Source organism: Patagioenas fasciata, chromosome 2 (genome assembly GCF_037038585.1).
Source record: "Patagioenas fasciata isolate bPatFas1 chromosome 2, bPatFas1.hap1, whole genome shotgun sequence".
Classification (NCBI taxonomy): Eukaryota; Metazoa; Chordata; class Aves; order Columbiformes; family Columbidae; genus Patagioenas; species Patagioenas fasciata.
The window spans coordinates 3,126,698-3,145,395 of record NC_092521.1 but is presented as its reverse complement, the minus strand read 5'-3'; the positions used below and the strand labels follow the sequence as shown (position 1 = coordinate 3,145,395).

Genomic DNA, 18,698 nt, shown 5'->3' with positions numbered 1-18,698 from the left:
TCATGTTCAGTCACTGTTGATCAACATCTCCAGGTCCTTTTTTGCCAGGCAGCTTTCTAGCCACTCTTCCCTGAGCCTGTAGCGTTGCATGGGGTCAGATGCATTAAAGCTATTAAACATGATACCACCAAGGCAACTGGAAGTGGAAGAAGCCCCAGCACCTCTAGAATTGGAAGCTGGGAAAATCAAAGGAAAGGTTGTTTCATACCTCTCTATATCAGAGATTTTCTCAAACTACTCTCTGCTGACCAGCCCGTGGTTTGATGGACATGTGACACGTGGCCTTACCCAGTATTGCCATCTTTCTGTTCCTATGACCCAGCTGAAATTGTCTCTGGACCCAGACCACAGAGTCGAAGTTGTCTCTTTCAATGTATTGTTATTACTTGGAGAGCTGAAATGTCAGGAGAACAAAATAATATTGTGCCCTAGTGAATGAAGCAACCAAGGTGGGAAAAAGTGTTTTTTCTCACTTTTCCCTCCCTGGAAACCACTAGATGGAAGTTAAGAGCAAGGTCAGAATGATCTCCATCCATGTTCCACTTGCTCATAGGATTTGATTCCCTCCTGCCAGATGGTATTAGCCAGAATTATACCTGTTCTATAGGAATGGAGATCACCTGATGTAACCCATGCTTCCACAAAACCACAGAATGGTTGGGGTTGGAAGGGACCTCTGGAGATCATCCAGTACAATCTGCCTGCTAAAGCAGGTTCACCAGAGCAGATCACACAGGTGTCCAGGTGGGCTTGACTGTCTCCAGAGAAGGAGACTCCACAACCTCTCTGGGCAGCCTGTACCAGGACTCTGGCACCCTCAAAGAAGCTTCTTCTCATATTCAGATGGAACCTCCTGTGCTTCAATCTGTGCCTGTTGCTCCTGATCCTCTTGCTGGGCACCACTGAGAAGAGTCTGGTCCCATTCTCTTGACACCTACCCTTGAGATATTTGTAACCATTAATACGACTGTCTCTCAGCCTTCTCTTCTTCAGGCTGAAAAGACCCAGCTTTCTCAGTTTTTCCTCGTAAGAAAGATGCTTCAAACCCCATGTCACTGTTTGTCATGGGCTGATGCCAGTGACAGTCAGGCACAAGAGTCTCTTCTAAGACCAAAAATTTATAGACAATAACACTCCATGTTGGTCCTACCTTCCCATAATCTCTAGCTTGCTGTTGTTCTCCAAATCCTTCATCTCTGCCAGGGAGCGTTGATGACACAACAGGCTTCACATGGCATTAATTAGTTTATGGAAGTTGGTACTGCTAGATACTTTAAAGGCAAGAAGCAGTATCTAAACAGAGTATCGGTCTATAATCTCAAAAGCAAAGAAGAATAAAGAAGAATAAAACAGCTCCAAAACTGGGTTAAAACCTAGATGCTTCCATGGTTTGTGTAGCTTATACAATACCTCAGTCTTCTTAAAAAAATAAAAAAAAAAAAAAGGAGAGGAGGGTGAAGAAGATAAGGTTTTGATTCATCATGCCATCTTCATCCACTTTGTTATGTCTAATAAAACTTGAGTATCATGAATGTGATGAGCCACTATGGCAAAAGAGAGGGTTGTGCAGCAAAATATAAATTACAGATGGGAAGCCGGTTCCTGGTCACCATATGTGGTACTACCTTTTCCCTAGGACACCCACTATGATATTTTTCTGGGAGCTGCTACCCTTCCCCAAGGGCAGAAAAGAGCTCACTGAGAGCTGCTGTGTACTGACTGGTAGAAATAATTGAATTTATAGCTAGCACACATCTTTAACCAGTTTAGACTTATCTTTTATAATGCTGCCTTCTAGCTTGACCATGTATTCTTCATTCTTCATGTTTATCTCCTCCAGATACACACAGACACCACTTCATCTCTCTTAGTGTTTGTCATGATAGGCAAAATGTTCCAAGTTGTTCTCATCTCCATTTATGTGATAAACTCCCTTTTCAGATGAATCCTAAAGTCCTTGGCTGTTGATTGTGGTCGGTATCAATGGTGATCCATGCTTCTGTATCCTCTTACCTCATCTTCAGCCCATCATTCAATTTCCTACACTGTTTACTCATTATTTACCTCATCTTCCACGGTTCTTCTGAGATGAGCTGTCCTGTTCTTTCCTATCTCTCCCCCCTCACCATTTCCAATCGAGTTTGAGGTAAATTCACCTGAAAGTCCTAGGAGTTCCTAAGGAACAGTCTCCTGAGCACAGCTCAGTGACGTTGATGCCAGCGTTATGAAGGCTGTGTTTTCCTGGATAGCATGACTGTTCGTAGTTCTTACAAATAAAAGGAATTAGAGAAAAAGAGGACTTGAGAGGTGTGTGAGTAATACAGCATCATCCGTGGGGACACGTGCTGGGATAACAGACAAAAACAAGCCTAGAACACACTGTACTTTCACCTGCAAGTTAACTCTCACCACACTTGGGGAAGATAAGGGAAGGCAGGCGTCACTGTTACGGCTAGGGAAACTGAGGTGCAGCGATGCAATTTGCACAGATTGGTGAGTTCAATGGCAAGGTTAAACTAAGGCTACTAAGGCTGTTTATGTGTTTTTTGGTTGTTTTTTTGTGGTGTTTTTTTTTTTTTGGTTGTTGGTTTTTTTTTTTTTTTTCAGTGGGTTGCAGCCATCTCTATTATTCAATAAAGCTTAATTTTACTGTATAATAGGAAGACAAGGTTACAAAGTCCAACAATTACTTGGTAAAAGAAATCAGGGATATTGGGTGTTCCAGTGTGTTTGGACCTGTCCATGATGTCCACAACTTGTCTATTCCTCTTCATATTGCTCTTGCCCTCATTAACAGCCAATGTCCCAGCAAAGTCTCCTCCCTTTCTTGCAGCCAATATGACCTAGTTTTGGCTCTAGATCTCCTCTGACTCGCCCTTGCATCTGCTTGAGGACCATCTGAGCAAGGCAGAATATCAAAAGCACCCTGTTTTCCAAGGACACTGTCACAGTAAAGTGATCTCCATTTGCACAGAACTGGCATCCTTTCCACCCGCTGACTTACCCACCTCCAAAGAAAGCTGCAGCTCAGCGAGGGGAACAAACATACCATAGAAGGGAAGCAATCTCTGCCAAGTGCCGCAGAAATGGGACACAGATGGTGTCTTAAATGAGAACGGAAGTTTATTCGGGGGCTCGGCGCATGACGTAGCATTGCAGATCTTGCAACAGATGACAGATACTGGGATTTCAGAGTGGCTGATGAGATAATTTTGAAGCAATCTCTGTCCACAGAGCTATTATAATAGTTGTTTGAAAAGAAAATATTAAACTCAATAAACAGTCCTGTAAGGACAGGAATGTATAAACCTAATTTTATTTATATGTAAGTCTGGTTCTTCTGATACCCTAATCTTCATCATAGCTGTTGGCTGGCTGATTGATCAACGCGGGTGGTTGTGCTAGCTGACGAGGTGGCCACTGCTAATGGAAATATATGAGGATGACATCAACCTTGCTTTTCCTTGCTGTTAGATGTAAACTTGTGTCTTTCTCCTCTACACACAGAATGGTTGGAAGTTACCTCCAGAGGTCAACTGGTGCAGCTCCCTGCTCTATCACAGCCACCTAGAGCAGGTTGCTCAGGACCACATCCAGGTGCCTTTTGAGCATTTGTAAGAATGAAGACTCCACATCCTCTCAGGACAACCAGTCCCAGGTTTCTCATCCTTTCCACATATGAGAAATGTTCCAGTCCCTTCATTGACATTTGCTGGACTCTCTTCAGTAGCTCCCTATTTCTCTTGTAATGAAAAGCCCAGGACTAGGCACAAAAAGCTACAACATAACACTGCTGAAGCCCGGGTTTGAACCAGGGACCTTTAGATCTTCAGTCTAACGCTCTCCCAGCTGAGCTACTTCAGCCCTGCCCTGGTGTGAATTTTCACAAAACCTGTTGGAATATAATGGTCTTTCAGCCTTTTCAGACAAGGTTAGTTGATGTCACCTTGTGAGTCAAAAGTGTTATTTCAGGGAGCAGGATACAGACGGGTTGGGCTCAAAAGCAAAGGTTCAACACACCAACCTGTCAATGTATGTGACTTTAATAATAGTGTGACTCTGGAGGATGTAGAGAAGCAGATCAGGGAAACAAAAGGGTTGAGAGAGGAGTAGAGTTACCCTGAGATTACAGAAGGGATTTGTCACTCACAGGTCCTTGCAAGAAAAATAAGAAGGTGCAACTTGGTGTCTTTAGGTACAAAGCTATAGGTGAGGAATCTGAATGTGGAGTCACAAGGGTGATGGAGGATGAAGAGAAAGACTGATTATAGGGAGGGTTCAAGAGGTGGTTGTGGATGGAAAAAGAGTTAAAGGGACAATGAAACATAGACTGCTCTCTCTGTGTTTCTGGTGTTGAAGAGGTTATCTTGCCTTATTCCTCAAACCCTGTTTCTTTTTATTGCTGTTTAAGGTGTCAGACTTGGATACCAGTTGTGTTGAGTAACGTGATTTTCTTCCACAGGACTGGACTCAACTGGGATGCCACAGCCATTCCTTGGCACACAGCACATGCTGATAACTGCAGAGTGGAGATCACAACTGAGTAGAGCACAGAGGTATTTGCATCTCTTTCAATAAACCAAACAACAGCATCAGAGAGAATATGATGATTGCATTTCCAAACTGGTCTTGCATACGCAAAATACCAAAACAAGGATTGTAATATCTCAACTCCTTTTCTGCAAGGAGAAGCATGGATGTGATAGTAAGAAATAAGAAAGTGGAGCTCCTTGCTGTACCCAAAGACCAAGGTCCATATCATAAAACACATTTAAAATCTGGAGTTACACAACAACCTTGATCTGACAACCAGCCAAGAGTATTAGCATAGAACAGACATTTCTAGTATCTTTTCACAGAACCCACGGAAGGATCTGGAGTCATCCATGGAGCCTGGCTAATCACATCAATCTGTCTGCCTCCAGCTAGGGAACAGGAGCTAGGCATATTCATGCAGTGATTTGGGAGATGTTTGCCCAGCCCACCAACTTTTTCTGCAAATAGAGGACTTTCACTCCCAGGACAGACAATCTGCAATCTTTCACCAGCTCCAAATTCACATCTCCCCAAAATACATATGTGAAGTGCACAGTAAGTTTTCCACGTCTGCTAAAAAACTGGTACTGAAAGGCGTCAAAAATACATTTAATCTAGGCTTGAATATTCAGCTTGACAGCAGCAGATATTTCCTCACAGAGGTTTATTAGATAACAGTTCTTGCTATCTAGGGATGCTAAACTAGGCTGTGGAACCTCTTGCAAAATCCGGACATCAGGATCATAACCCTATGTGAGTTTCCTTTCTGCAAAACCACTTCCACCCCTGGATCCCAATGGTGACCCCATGCATGACCACCAAGAAGCTGATCAAACACACGTGGCTGAGGGTCTCACTATCTCTGTGCTTATGAGATGGGGACCTTTTCGGAGACCTGAGCACTGCTACAGAGTTTCTGCTTCTTGCCCATTTCTACTTGTAAATTGCCTACTATATGTGACCTAGAAACATGTGAGATCTAGTCCTCCGAACCTCAATGCTGTGGAGAACAGTTGCATGTCACAAATCCAAGACATCACTAAAGATCACAGATCCAATGTAAAAAACAATTCCTCAATTAAATTTTTTGTCTGGTGGAGATGCTGAAATGAGAGGAACCTGGACTATTGATCAGGGATTTGGAACCACAGAAGAGTGATTAGATCTCATCCCTGAAACTGAAATTATTAATCCTCATTATCCATCCTATTAACAGTCTCTCTCACCTCCACTTGGACCTCTGGATCCACAAGAAAGTAGTTGGGGATTTGCCTTTGCAAGTCTTTCCAGTTCTTTGTGAAAGAGGATGAACAACAAATCTTGTAGATAACAGGAATCTGTCCCACCCACAAATCATCCACAAGCCAAGGCTGTATGTTCAGAGCAGGTCTGGTTATATTTACCTACAGAACATGCTTACAAGAGCAATTTCTTAAGCTCAGTGACTAAGGATCCTACAGATATAGCTTGGATCAGCCTGCAGGAACAGAAAACTCTTTCTGGTATATTCATCTTCATTTGAATGCTGAAGGAAGCGAGAAAAAAGATTGCATAGCCAGATGATTTGTTAGATTAGTATTTTATGGTTCATCATAAGTGTTTACTTGTGTGTAAATCTTTGCTTTGAAGGGTTACAAATGTTTGGAGTGTGGACCTGCCCCAGGTTTATTTTTTCTTTAAAGTACCTGTCTATTTTGAAACATTGGTACCTCTGATTCTGTTGAAAGAGAACTGCTTTGCTCTTCCCTTAAGAGCTGTGAATTATTTAGCATTACCAGCACTGATGATGATTACTAAATTCCTAGACTATCAGTTAGGAACATTAGTATGGCAGGTAGCAAAAATGCAAGAGAAGACTTGCTGAGCCTGGAAGGACATTTTTCTGCAAAACCCAACAGCTGGGAAAAGGTTCGTGGAGTGGGATTCGTCTCACTTGATTTCTCAAAGGCAGACAAGGCAAATCTCTAAACTTGACCTGATCACCAGACAGAGTGCACAGAAATTAGGAGTATTGGTGCTGAGTTCCTGAATTAAATCGCCCTTAAAAACTTAACCAAACCAGATTAAACCAAAAACTTTGAACATCAGCTCTGAGTGACTCTGTATGACACCTCAGATGTTATCAGCACATGAGTCTGGCAAACTGAGCATCTGCTTTCTAGCAGCGTTTCATGTAACTGATTCACTTCATAAGCCCAATCCAGTTGAAAATGTCCCTGCTCATTGCAGGGGGGTTGGACTAGATGACCTTTGAAGGTCGCTTCCAACCCAAACCATTCTATTGTTCTATGATGTATGCAACAATAATAGTATTGTGAGTTACAACATAGCTCCCTGTAGCCACGCCAGAAATGCCATTAATGAGTGACAACCAGGAAAGCTGTTTTCACCACTGAATTCAACTGAAACATTGTTTTTCCCTAGAAATTATCCTTTTGTATGTACTGTCTGCTACACTCTGTGGTATGAGTCACTGGGAGGGTGGTGGTGTCACCCCATGAACACTTTGTTTTGCTGTCCACCAGCTGCTAGAAAGCCACAGCCTGCATGAGCTGTCCTGGGGCATATTGTGTATCTCGGGAACCAGCTCAGCAGCTTTTCTACAGTTTTAATGAAGCCATAACACACTTTTGTCCAGAAAAGCCACATTATGGAGCCATCCCATAGGGTATTACAGAATCTGTGCTATGCCCATTGCAAAGATAGGCCAGGTATATCGGAAGTTTTTATCCAAATCTAATTAGAACTGACAGTCTGGGTCACTTCTGGGTCTGCACAAATCCCATTCATCTTTCAGTTCTTCCTGAGATTTTGGGGTTCGTGCTTTGGGACTTAGGTCTATCTGGCATGAAGAAGCCAGAGCAGAATAAAACCTTCTCAAGGGCAGTGGTGCCACCTAATGGGAAAATTCCCAGGGAATCAGTTTATCGGAAGTTAACTCCATAAAGGGAGTGTTGCTAGGTGACGTAGAGATGGAAATCAGTAGCTCTGATGTAAGTCTCTCTTTTCTGCTGTTTTACGACCATCCCTCCGTCAGTCTATTCCCTTTTCCCCAGCATCTGAACTACACACATGAGACCGCCCCGGAAAATTAATTCTGCTTCCTGCTTAAATCTGGTCTCAGCAACCCCCAAAGCTACTGAAGCGTTTTTGTCCTTCATGATGCTCAGAGTCTGTCTGGAAAGGCAACTATCCCAGATTTTGGGATTATGAAGAGCCAAATACAAAATAAGAGGGAATGTGGGTTCTGCCAGGGAGGGACTAGGATTCTGTGCATTTTCTCCTTCGTTTTGCAAATGAGAGGTGAGACAGGCTCACTGCATTGCAACCTCCACGCTCTAGTGCAGCTCAGCAGTGTCTGGAATCAGATCGTGCCTCTGCAGATGAAGTGATAATGTCTCAAAAGCAGTGCCTGACAAAAGTTCCCGCATGGCAACCCCCTGCAGCCGCTTTACATCATAAATAATCATGTGAGTGGGCAGGAATGAACTGCGAATTCTGTCCGGGTCTCGAGGGACCCTGATTGCGTTGTCTTCGTGGCACCTACACCTATTTCCTCATGACAATCTATCTCACCACGGTACCCCTGCTGTTTTAGCTTGCAGGACTGTGTTACAGCAGTTAGAGCCAAGTCTTGGTCTTTCTCGGGTCTCATCTCAGCCCTGACACTGTTGAGTCATAGATTTTAAGCCGTCTCAGTCAGGGTTTCTCTATTCAGTTTCTCTGAGGCTGGAAAGTTATTTCCAAGATTCTTTCCCACTTCTTCCTGGGATGAAGATGTTTGCAAAGACTGGCAGTTCTTATAGGTATCCAGAAACATGGAAGAAAATTATGCTATTTGATGTTGAAGCATTGTTTCTGCTGTTCTTTGGCAGAGGGTGTAAATGAAGGTATGGGGGGGATATAGTCCCACGTTCGGTGCCTCACTGAGCTGTAATGCCACCATTACAGACAAGATGGCACTCACAAAAACAGTGTGCAATTTCATGGCTGAAGAAAGGATTAACATTCAGGGCAAAGGGGAGAAACCTGTAATTAAGGAGGCTAGAGTCATTAATTTTTGCAAGGAGTTAAACTCTCCTGGTAATGATGACTCCGCAGCTGTGGCTGGTGTTACTAAAAGCCTCAAGAGCTGCTTGGCAAAGGTGGTCAGGCACTGGTAATTGTCCTCAGAGCTCAGGGGATTTCTAGTGACTTTTCATATCCCTTTTGTTGAACCCAAGAGTTTCAGTGACCAAAAAGGCTTTAATCTGTAGGAGTGTTGTAGTTGGGAAGTCTGTGGGTCCAAGGCATGATGTTCAGGACTTTGAAGAATAACCTCGATGAGTTGGACAATAAAGAGTGCCATCCAAGAGTGATCACAAGGTCTGTGAGAGTCACGAGAAGGTAGGTCCAGCTCTCATTTAGCTTTGCTGAGCTCAGTTTTTTTTTTTTAAATGCTTCATTGTTCATTGACTCCAGGAGTATTAAAACCCCCAAAACAAATACCACATGAGGCATACTGACTTCAGTCATGGGGGTGAGGGTGCAGGTTGAGTGTCCAGGAAGGACTAGAGAGAGAAAGTCCAAGGTTTTTAGATGCCATGTGAGTAACCTGCAGCCAGTATTTAGCTCGATGAGTACTTTCCTCTGTCTCCTTCCTCTGGCCTGGGATCTATGTGGTGCTGGGGAAGGTGAACTGAGGACCTTTTGTCTATAGTTCCCTGCTCATTGTCTGGGTGTTGAACTAGATGACCTTTGAAGGCCTCTTCCAACCCGAACTACCTTATCATCCTATGATTCTATCTACACCCTGTCCACAGACTACTGTACCAGCTATCCTGGGAGGAGAGGGTGGATGCATGGTGCTGTGGATGGGACTCTACAAGCCTAGACATGTACAGCCTGGACATCTGGGGCTTTTTATCAAATATTGAGACCATTAGTTGAAGTTTGAAGCAGGGGCAACATGTGCTCTTGTGCCTGCCCACAAAGTTAGTTGTTTAACCCTGTCTCGCTGAAAACTCCCACTACAACAAATAACAACCACATCTGAAGTTTAGTTCCTCCAAACATGTCTGCTAGAGGAGAGAGGGAGTCTGTGGCAGGGGGAATAATTTGTAATCCATTATCACCTTTGTGTTAGTGCCCAGATGTTTTTCTTCTGCACCCTCACTCCTGTTTCAGCTGATGAAATCAGCTGCTGTCACCTACACCTGCTGAAATCACATTAGTCACTCACAGTAGGGTGATTGCAGAGTCATATTTCTCTATGTCCCTCAACCTGAAGCTCTTCAACATGCTCCTCTTCCCTGGGAGGATCCTGCTGACACTCTTCTGGTTTGTACTTGTGTGTTTGGACATCCTTTGGCTCACAGCCTAACCCTGATTTCACACTTTTCACTCTTCTCCCATCCAGAGATCATACAAGCCATACAGGTGTGTGTTTACCATCTCAGAGCTACATCGCTTAACGCCTCTGCCTTTCCTGACCTAAATCTGCACGTAGAGAAGGGACTGTTTCAAAGTCAAAGCTTTAGCGTAAGAACTCTGGATGCAAACATTTGGGAGGGGATCTCCTGTCTTTATGATGGAAACATGTGATGTTTCAAATGGTTAAACTAAACAAATATATTTTCAGGAGCCAGTTTGGTATTTGCTGTTGGTTTGTTGTGAGTTTTTTGTCTGATTGGGAGGTTTGTTTGTTTGTTTGGGATTTTTTCATTGTGGTTTTTGTTGTTGTTTGGGGGTTTGATTTGGTTTGGTTTTGGTTGGTTGGTTTTTGGGGTTTTTTTTGTTTGTTTGGGTTTTTTTGTTTGTTTTTTGGTTTTTTTTTGTGTTTTTGTTTTTTTGTTTGTTTTCCAGAGGTGCTGAGCAGGAGCTCAGTAAAACTAGTAAATAAAAAAAAAATAAAATCCATTGGTTCCCCTGTGCCTCATTTCCCCCATCAGTAACAGAACTCTCTGCTCTAGCAGTGAGATGTCTTAAGCATTTGAGACTGGAAAATGCTCCTGTCAGAGAAGCATGGTCAGCCCTCAGTCTGAGCAATAAGTGGCTCTTCAGCTATTGCCAATTCTTTAAAGTACCTCAAACATATCCATCACATTAGTGCTGATAGGCACTGATGCCCTGAAACATCAATGTCTCTTCCTGAGTGTCCTTTCCCATCTCCCCTTACCTCTAGCCTGTTAAATGCAGTATGCCCTGAATTCCACTCACAGGAAAAGCTTTGAGCAATGAAGGAATAAAAATAAAAAGAATGGTGGCCAGACAATTGAAAGAGCTGAGTTGGGATAGTTGGTAAGATCAGCCCGTCTAATGGTGAAGAGCCCACCCAGACCCCTGGAGGAAACCCCATGGGGTGAGCGACTGACCACACAAAATAGCAGGAGAGAAAACCCAGTCCAGGAGCAACCCCTCCCCAGATGAGAGACCACATGGATTTCTCTGGTGGAATACCAGTGAGGAAGCTGGCACAGAAAACTTTTCAGTTCTCTTGGTCTATTATGTCATATATTTTACCACGATGTGCAATTGTTTACCTAGACTTAAATCATTCTAAACTACATAAATTACCTTCAGTAATCCCCCTTCTCTCTGAATGCTGACAATTTTTATTCCAAAACACAGCAATCTTGCTATCTTCCATATAATTGTATAACAGACGCAGCTCATTGCTGCTTCTTAAATAAATAAAAGAGTTATGTTCCACAGTACACACCTAGTTGCACGTAATTTTCTCTGTCTTCAATTGTTTTAAATAGGAAGGCAATTGGAAATGATTGGAGGGTGTATCTGTGCTGAAATGTAAAGGGTTTGGAGGAAAAAAAAAAGTCCTGAATCTAAATGTTATTATTTAACAACTTAATTTTTAATTAATTTTTAATCACAGTCTTCAAAACTGGAAAGGACAAGGTGCAAGACAATGAACACCAACAAGATGTGACACCCTCTGGTTATACTTGGCTTCCCTCAGCCCAGAAGAAAAGGCAGAGCCATCACAAAGTTTACCTAAGTTTATACTGCAAAGAGCAAGGACCAGAGCAAGTATGTGGGGATGGGAAAAGGGCTGGAGCAACTTTAGCTTCCCCCAGGGCAACTTACTGCAGTTGAAGGTCATCAGCTCACTCACCTGCTCTATCCTTTCAAAGAATTCCTCCTCCCCTTAGTGTCCGGCTCTTTCAACAGAGGAATTCTAAGCTTTACCCCATCCTAAGTCTAAGTGCGCAGGTCAGCCTCATTCTTTGTCCATGCAAAACGGGCAACCTTTATGATAAGGAATAAAAACTGGACATGTAAAATGAAAGAGACTATGGCATGTGTCTACGACGTGTGATTTGGAGAATGAGAGGTTCTACATCCTCATGGGTATGATAACTCTGACCCAACCCTGAAGGCCAGACATAGGTACTACCATATGTCAACATTGGCGGGTGCTTTTTCTAACCTTGGGGGACTTCTACAGATACCAAACCCTTTCGCAGATAAGGTACAAACTGCATGTTTTCATGGTTCCTTTTCCAAAATTCCACTATTGTACATGGTTATTTTTGCAGCTGCTGGTTTTTCAGCTCTTGCAAGTGCACTATACGCTTTCTTGAACAGACAGATATTTCCTGCTAAGAATTGAGACTGCACGGATTGGCTGAAGATATTCCATAGTATATATTAGTAAGGGGGAAACATGAACTTCAGATCTGTTTGGAAGTCAGGTAGCTAATACCAGGCTGTTGGGAGGTCTACGCTTAGAATCCAGGCCTGGTAGTGTCTCCTGAAGGAAGGTGACTAAACCAGTCTAGTCTCACAAAACCTTCCTGCTTGAGACATATATGAAGTAAATTTGCTATTACACTTGCAGTTAAAGAGGAGATGGAGATTCAAGTCCCCAGTCTGACTAAGAAGACCAGAACTTACAGAACCACATTCATTGTCTGATCACTAGACTGTAAGTAGTCTTGAAAACTTCAGCTTGGCCAACTAAAGCTGGTACACCGCTATTAAATACTCATTCATGGTGTAAAGCTTTAAACCCTAGCTCTCTGTGTAGAGCTTTATCTTGATGCCAGAGATGGCCAAACAATAGGTTTTGGGCCAAAGCTATTTCAGAAGCTTTTCAAGTGCATGTCCCAAAGAGGGACTCTTACTTCAGGGACAACTATGGGCTACTAAAAGGGTTTCCTGGTAATTCAAATCCACATCACCATTTAGTCCATGGCTTCAAAAGAAAGGATCCCACTCCAGTGCAGGATATAATCTACCCTTACTTAGGTGATTCGATCGAGTGGTTTCTGACAAGTGAGTTAGCTTTCTGGTTAAGGTTTTGAGCCTTGAAAGTTATAAGTGATCCTGATCTTGGGCCGCTGTGTGCCAGAACCTTTCTCTTCTAACTGTGTGCAATGAGAGGCCCAGGCTGGAGGATATTACCAGAGAATGCAGACAGGATCAAGCCCTGCAGACAACATAAACCTGGCAGAGTAAAGACCCTTAGAAATCGATCAACACATAGTCATTTTGACATGTGAAACACGGGAAAAACTGACCTTCTCTTTTACTAGGGTATTAGAAGGGCATGACTTTAAAGCTAGGGAGATCCACAAGCTGTAAACAAGGTAATGACACTAATAACCCAGCCCTAAGCCATGCAATTGATTCACCATGGCTAATGCATCCAGCGTGAAATGGACCTGAGTGACAACCGAGTTTGATGGGGAGATTGACAGGCTTAAAGGCGAGAAACATTGACCTGAAGGAACTCATGGAACAGGCTGCCCAGGGAAGTGGTGGAGTCACCATCCCTGGAGGTGTTTAAAAGACACATAGATGAGATTCTTAGGGACATGGTTTAGTGCTAGAGTTCAGTTAATGGTTGGACTTGATGATCTTGTGGGTCTCTTCCAACAAAAATGATTCTATGATTCTGTGGTAGCTTATCTGAGTCCTGTGTGACAGGACTGACTTTGACTGTGGTGTCTGGGATCAAACATCCATCCAGATCTGGAGAAAAAGAAGCCTTGTTCTTCCCCTTCCCCTCCTATCTTTCAAGTTGACAGGTTACTATCCTTTTGTGCAAATAAACTCTCCAGACAAGCTGCATTGTGGGATGCAAAAGTGTATCCTATGCATAACCCATCCCTGCACAAAATAAGTTTTTCCTTCCCCCTCCTGACTTCTGCATTTTCCATTTTCTCCTGTAGACACCAAATTTTTAGTCTTCATCAGGAAAAGAAAAAAAAAATGTTCCAGCCACAAAACTACTGTGCTCTGACTTTCAAAACTGTTGTCTCCCAGGTGGGAAAAGACACTGAGAAAAACCTGTAAACATAAAATAGCAGAGCGACTCCCACTCACTGAAGCTGCTGCCTCTCCCTCCGAAGGCAGCAGAGAGATGAGTCACAGCAAAAATCATCCTTCCCCGCATGGGTCCAGGTCTCTGCCTTGCCCACCTGCCTTCCCCCGCTGAGGAGGTGGGTAATGCAGCCCCCCAGGCACTGCCTGTGAGTCAGGAGACCCTGAGGAGTCAGAAATGTCCCTGAGGAGTGAGGTAAAGCCACCTGCTACATTCTGCTCATCTGACATTTAGTGGCTGGAAAGCTGCCTGGTGGAAAAGGACCTGGGGGTGTTGGTGAGAGTGGCTGAGTATGAGCCAGCGTGTGCCCAGGTGACCAAGGATGCCAAGAGCACCCTGACTAGTGTGCACTAGTGTGGTTAGCAGGACGAGGGCAGTGAACATCCCCTGTACTGGGCATTGGTGAGGCCAAACCTCAAATTCTGGGGTCAGTTTTGGGTCTCTTATGACAAGAAAGACCTTGAGGTGCTGCAGCAAGTTGAGAGAAAGGAACAGAGCTGGGGAAGGGGCTGGAGCACAAGTGTGATGGGAGCCGCTGAGGATCCTGGGGGGTTCAGCTGGAGAACAGGAGCTGAGGGGAGACCTTCTGATCTCTGAACTACCTGAAAGGAGGTTGGAGCCAGGAGGGGTTTGATCTCTTTTCCTAAGTAGCAAGTGATAGAATGAGAGGAAGTGGCCTCAATTTATGTCAGAGGAGGTTTAGATTGGATGTTAGGAAAAATCTATTCACAGAAAGGGCTGTCAAGCACTGAAACAGGTTGCCCAGGGCAGCGGTGGAGTCACCATCTCTAAAAGGCAAGTAGATGAGGTTCTTAGGGACATGGTTTAGTGCCAGAGTTAGGTTAGTGGTTGAACTCAATGATCTTGAGGGTTTCTTCTAACCAAAATGATTCCATGATTTTATGGTTCTGTGATATTTAAAGGGTATTTTATGCTACCAGGATTACAGCAGTTTTAGAGGTGTGAATCTTGGGTTGAAGCCCTCATCAGTCTTCCTGTGGCTCTGGAAAGTCTGTAATACTGAATTCTTTTGGGAATTCTGGATATCTGAGCTACCTGAGATTTGTAGGAAACTGCTCAGACCTCCTAACACATCAACAAATTTTCTCTCTACAGAAGCTATTTCAGGACTAGTGCTCAAATCAAGAGCATGTGAGGGGAAGAGGTCAAGGTTTCAGCTATAGACCAGTATCACTGAGAACTATTAAGCAAATAGGCATAGCTAACTGTGAGTAATCCTTTGCCATTGGTCCTTGGCTTATTTTTTGCCTACTTTAGTACTTACTGCTCTGACTGAGAGCTGCCAGAACTCACTGAAATGCCCTAGAGCTCTTCAGGGCCTCACTCCTTCCCTAGTTAAAAAAGGAAAATGTCTGAACCAAAGGTACCCACATCCAAAGAGAGGACTCTAAATATAAGGCTATGGAGCAAAAAGCTTCTTTGTTACTTAATGTATACAAAATTGAGGGAAAAAATGTTTGCCCCTTAGTTTGAATTCGCAAATTATTTGAGGACAAAATCCTATATTTCTCTTAACAAAGTATTTTATCCTAGATTAAAGGGTGAACTTCAATTATAACCCTAGTCAAGGTCCCCCTCATATCTAAAAGGACAGATGGAAGGATGACCACCTCCTAAAACTCACACTAACTGCATAGTTGTGTGTTTATTAGGTTTTAAAGTTATTCCATACATGCTACTGCTCAACACTGAACAACAGCCAGAGGGGAAAGAAATGAAAAGACAAAGAAAAAAAAAGCTGTTTAAAAGTTTTGAAAACAAGTAAACCATATGTTTGCTGAGCCTTCCCTCATCTGCTCCTCTCCATAGCAGTAACTGCATCTGCTGCTGTGTTTCGCTCTGTTCTCACAATCTTAAGTAACAAGTCCTGTCTAATTACAAAGTATTGCCTGCAAATATACAGCCTAGCTACTGTTTCCATTAAGACATCTAAGAGCTAGAAGACTTGTCGGATCACATGGGCAACAACAGCCAGCATCTCCCCGGGGTGGTGAAACCCACAGACAATGAACAACTCTGTTGGGGATTTCAGGCCACATCCTCACCAGGGGAGGTGCTATGACCCACCATACCTTGGTAGGATGCTGTGGACTCTGTAGAGCACTCACCATTCCTTCTGTGTGGTGTGGGCAGTGCAAGTCCACTCTCCCTCTTAACTTGCCTTCCAGCAACACAAAAATAGCAATCTCCTGCTGATTCAGCCTGTAAAAAAGGGACTGGGGTTTCATCTGTGAGCTTTTTCCTCCCTAAAATGTAAGGATACAGGCTGTTAACTAATGACACATAGGGATTAAAAAAACAACCCTTCTGTTGTTTAAGTGGCTGAGTTTGAAAAATGCCAGCCAAGTATTGTATGTAGAGAGATATATAGATACACATGCTTAGAGGCAAATATATATTTCTAAAATAAAAATTACTCCTTTTGTGGAACAGCACAAATATCTGTAAAGCTGTGGACAGATTTGCAGATAGATGATATTTTCCCAGGAACAGAGGGAGTCTCTTTTGTTGGCAGAAGTCTGTCATGCAGGACATGCCAGCATGTCTCTGTATTGCACTCTACATTGACAACCTGAAAACTAATTGGAATGATACCCACGCACAGCTGCTGGGCTTCCCCTAGGAGAAGACGCAGCCCACACCCGGTGTGGGTGGGTACATGCGATGTAGGTCATGGCACACCACAAACCTTTGTGAGGGCAACCTTCCTGGTGGGTTGACTGATGAGTGTTTCCCTCTGCATCTTCAGTAAGTCTAGCAAACACTGTTAGCTCCAGGGTTGTCTAATTTTACCCAGTGTGTTAGGACAAGAAACAATATAAGTCTGTAAAACTCAGACTTGGGCAAGAAACTGGAGCAAAGATTCCACCCAGTCCTCACCTAAACAGCTTCTTCAACTCATTCTGGGGCAAGAACATTCCAGAGTAAGGATATGGAGGAGACTGTATGATTCTCAGAATGCCAACAGCCTGCATCATGATGGGTGAAATCTTCTCCAAAGGTAAACACTGTCACTGGTGCAGTTGGAAACCTAAAGATGGATTTTATTTGTAGCTCTATGGTGAAACAGAGCACTTGCAGAAGATGCCTAGGTCTGGTGACATGTGCTGTTAAGTGCATCTAGGGCAGTACAACAACTAACCCTGCCAGGTTGTGGGTGAATTAGTTGGCACCTGGGACAGAGGTCTTCAAGACATTTTAGCCCCCACAAAGCAGGAATTATCCATAGGATGACTGTATCTTTGACCAAGCTACACCATGTGCACCCTTCTAGAATAATTCTGGACCATATCCTCCCACCTCCTCAGTTCTGGAATAACTGTAAGCAGAGCAATCTCTTGCCCAGGGTGGGTTTCTCCATCTGAGTTAGTCACAGAATCATAGAATCACAGAATGGTTGGGGTTGGAAGGGACCTCAGGAAATCATCTAGTCCAACTCACCTGCTAAAGCAGGTTGACCCAGAGCAGATCACACAGGAATGTGTCCAGGTGAGTTTTGAATGTCTCCAGAGAAGACTCCACATGTCTGGGCAGCCTGTTCTAGTTCTCTGTCAGCCTGAAAGTAAATAAGTTTCTCCTCATATTCAGACGGAACTTCCTGCATTTCAGTCTCTCTCAGCTCCCTGCACAGTTGACGGGGAGTGAAACCACAAGGCTGAAGAAACTATTATCTCTTTCTGTAGCAGGTGGCTAATGTAGCTTACAGGAATCACACCCGAAAAATTTCTCTCTTATGATTATAGAGGGGACTGAATGTGACCAGCTCAAACTCAGTTTTCTAAGGTGAGATGATATGGAACCCAACACAAGTGTCAATATTGAAGTTACTCATTCCAAGGACAAAAGCCATCCTGGTTCTTGCATTTTATTGTGGACAGACAACAGCATGTCTGAGAAGGTGCCAGATGCCTGCAGCACCGAGTCCCACAGTTGCAAGATTTCCATCAGTGAGGGTCCCACTATCTGTTTTGGTCCTATCTAGGAGTATGACATAGAATCATAGCATCATTTTGGTTGGAAGAGACCCTTCAAATCGTTGAGTTCAACCATTAACCTAACTCTAGGACTAAACTGCGTCACTAAAAACCTCATCTACATGTCTTTTAAACACCTCCAGGGATGGTGACTCCACCACTTCCCTGGGTAGTTTGTTTCAATGCCTGACAACACCTTCAGTCAAGAAGTTTTTCCTAATATCCAATCTAAACCTCCCCTGGCACAACTTGAGGCCATTTCCTCTTGTCCGATTTCTTGTTGCTTGGGAGAAGAGACAAATATCGACCTTGGTCCAAGCTCCTTTCAGGCAGTTCAGAGGTGAGAAGGTCTCTCAGCTGCTGTTCTCCAGGATGAACCCCGCAGGTCCCTCAGCTGTTCCCATCACCCTTGTGCTCCAACTCCTTCCCCAGCTCCGTTTCCTTCTCTCAGCTCGCTGCAGCACCTCAAGGTCTTTCTTGTAGTAAGGGGCCAAAGATATGTCCAGATACAAAAAACAAAGAAGGCAGACAAGTCATGGACCTCCCTAAAGATAGAAATATGTCCCCCACCACATTCTAATTCTCTCACAGGGCTGAACTGTTTTGCTCTACAGTCTGGATTCAATCCAAGGTGGGACTGAGGTGGATGAAGCCCTGCCTGGCCTGAGAAGTTCTAACTGTTTGTCACAAACCCCTGCCTAGTCCAAAGTGCATGAAACTCTTGACTAGTGGGTAATGTATGCACTGTCTCATCATTATTATGCATTTGACAGTCTGGCTGTAAATCTAAGGATATGCAAATGTCTAATGTGACCATCTGCACGTATGCATCTTCATTCTCT

The 18,698-nt window shown here is 43.7% G+C and overlaps 1 non-coding gene across 1 annotated transcript; it reads right to left on the bottom strand.

Annotated features, from left to right (window-relative positions):
- Positions 1 to 3,791: 3,791 nt before the first annotated feature.
- On the bottom strand, positions 3,792 to 3,864 carry TRNAF-GAA (transfer RNA phenylalanine (anticodon GAA)). The gene has a single exon. It is a non-coding gene; the product is annotated as a tRNA-Phe (tRNA).
- Between the last annotated feature and the right edge of the window lie 14,834 nt (positions 3,865 to 18,698).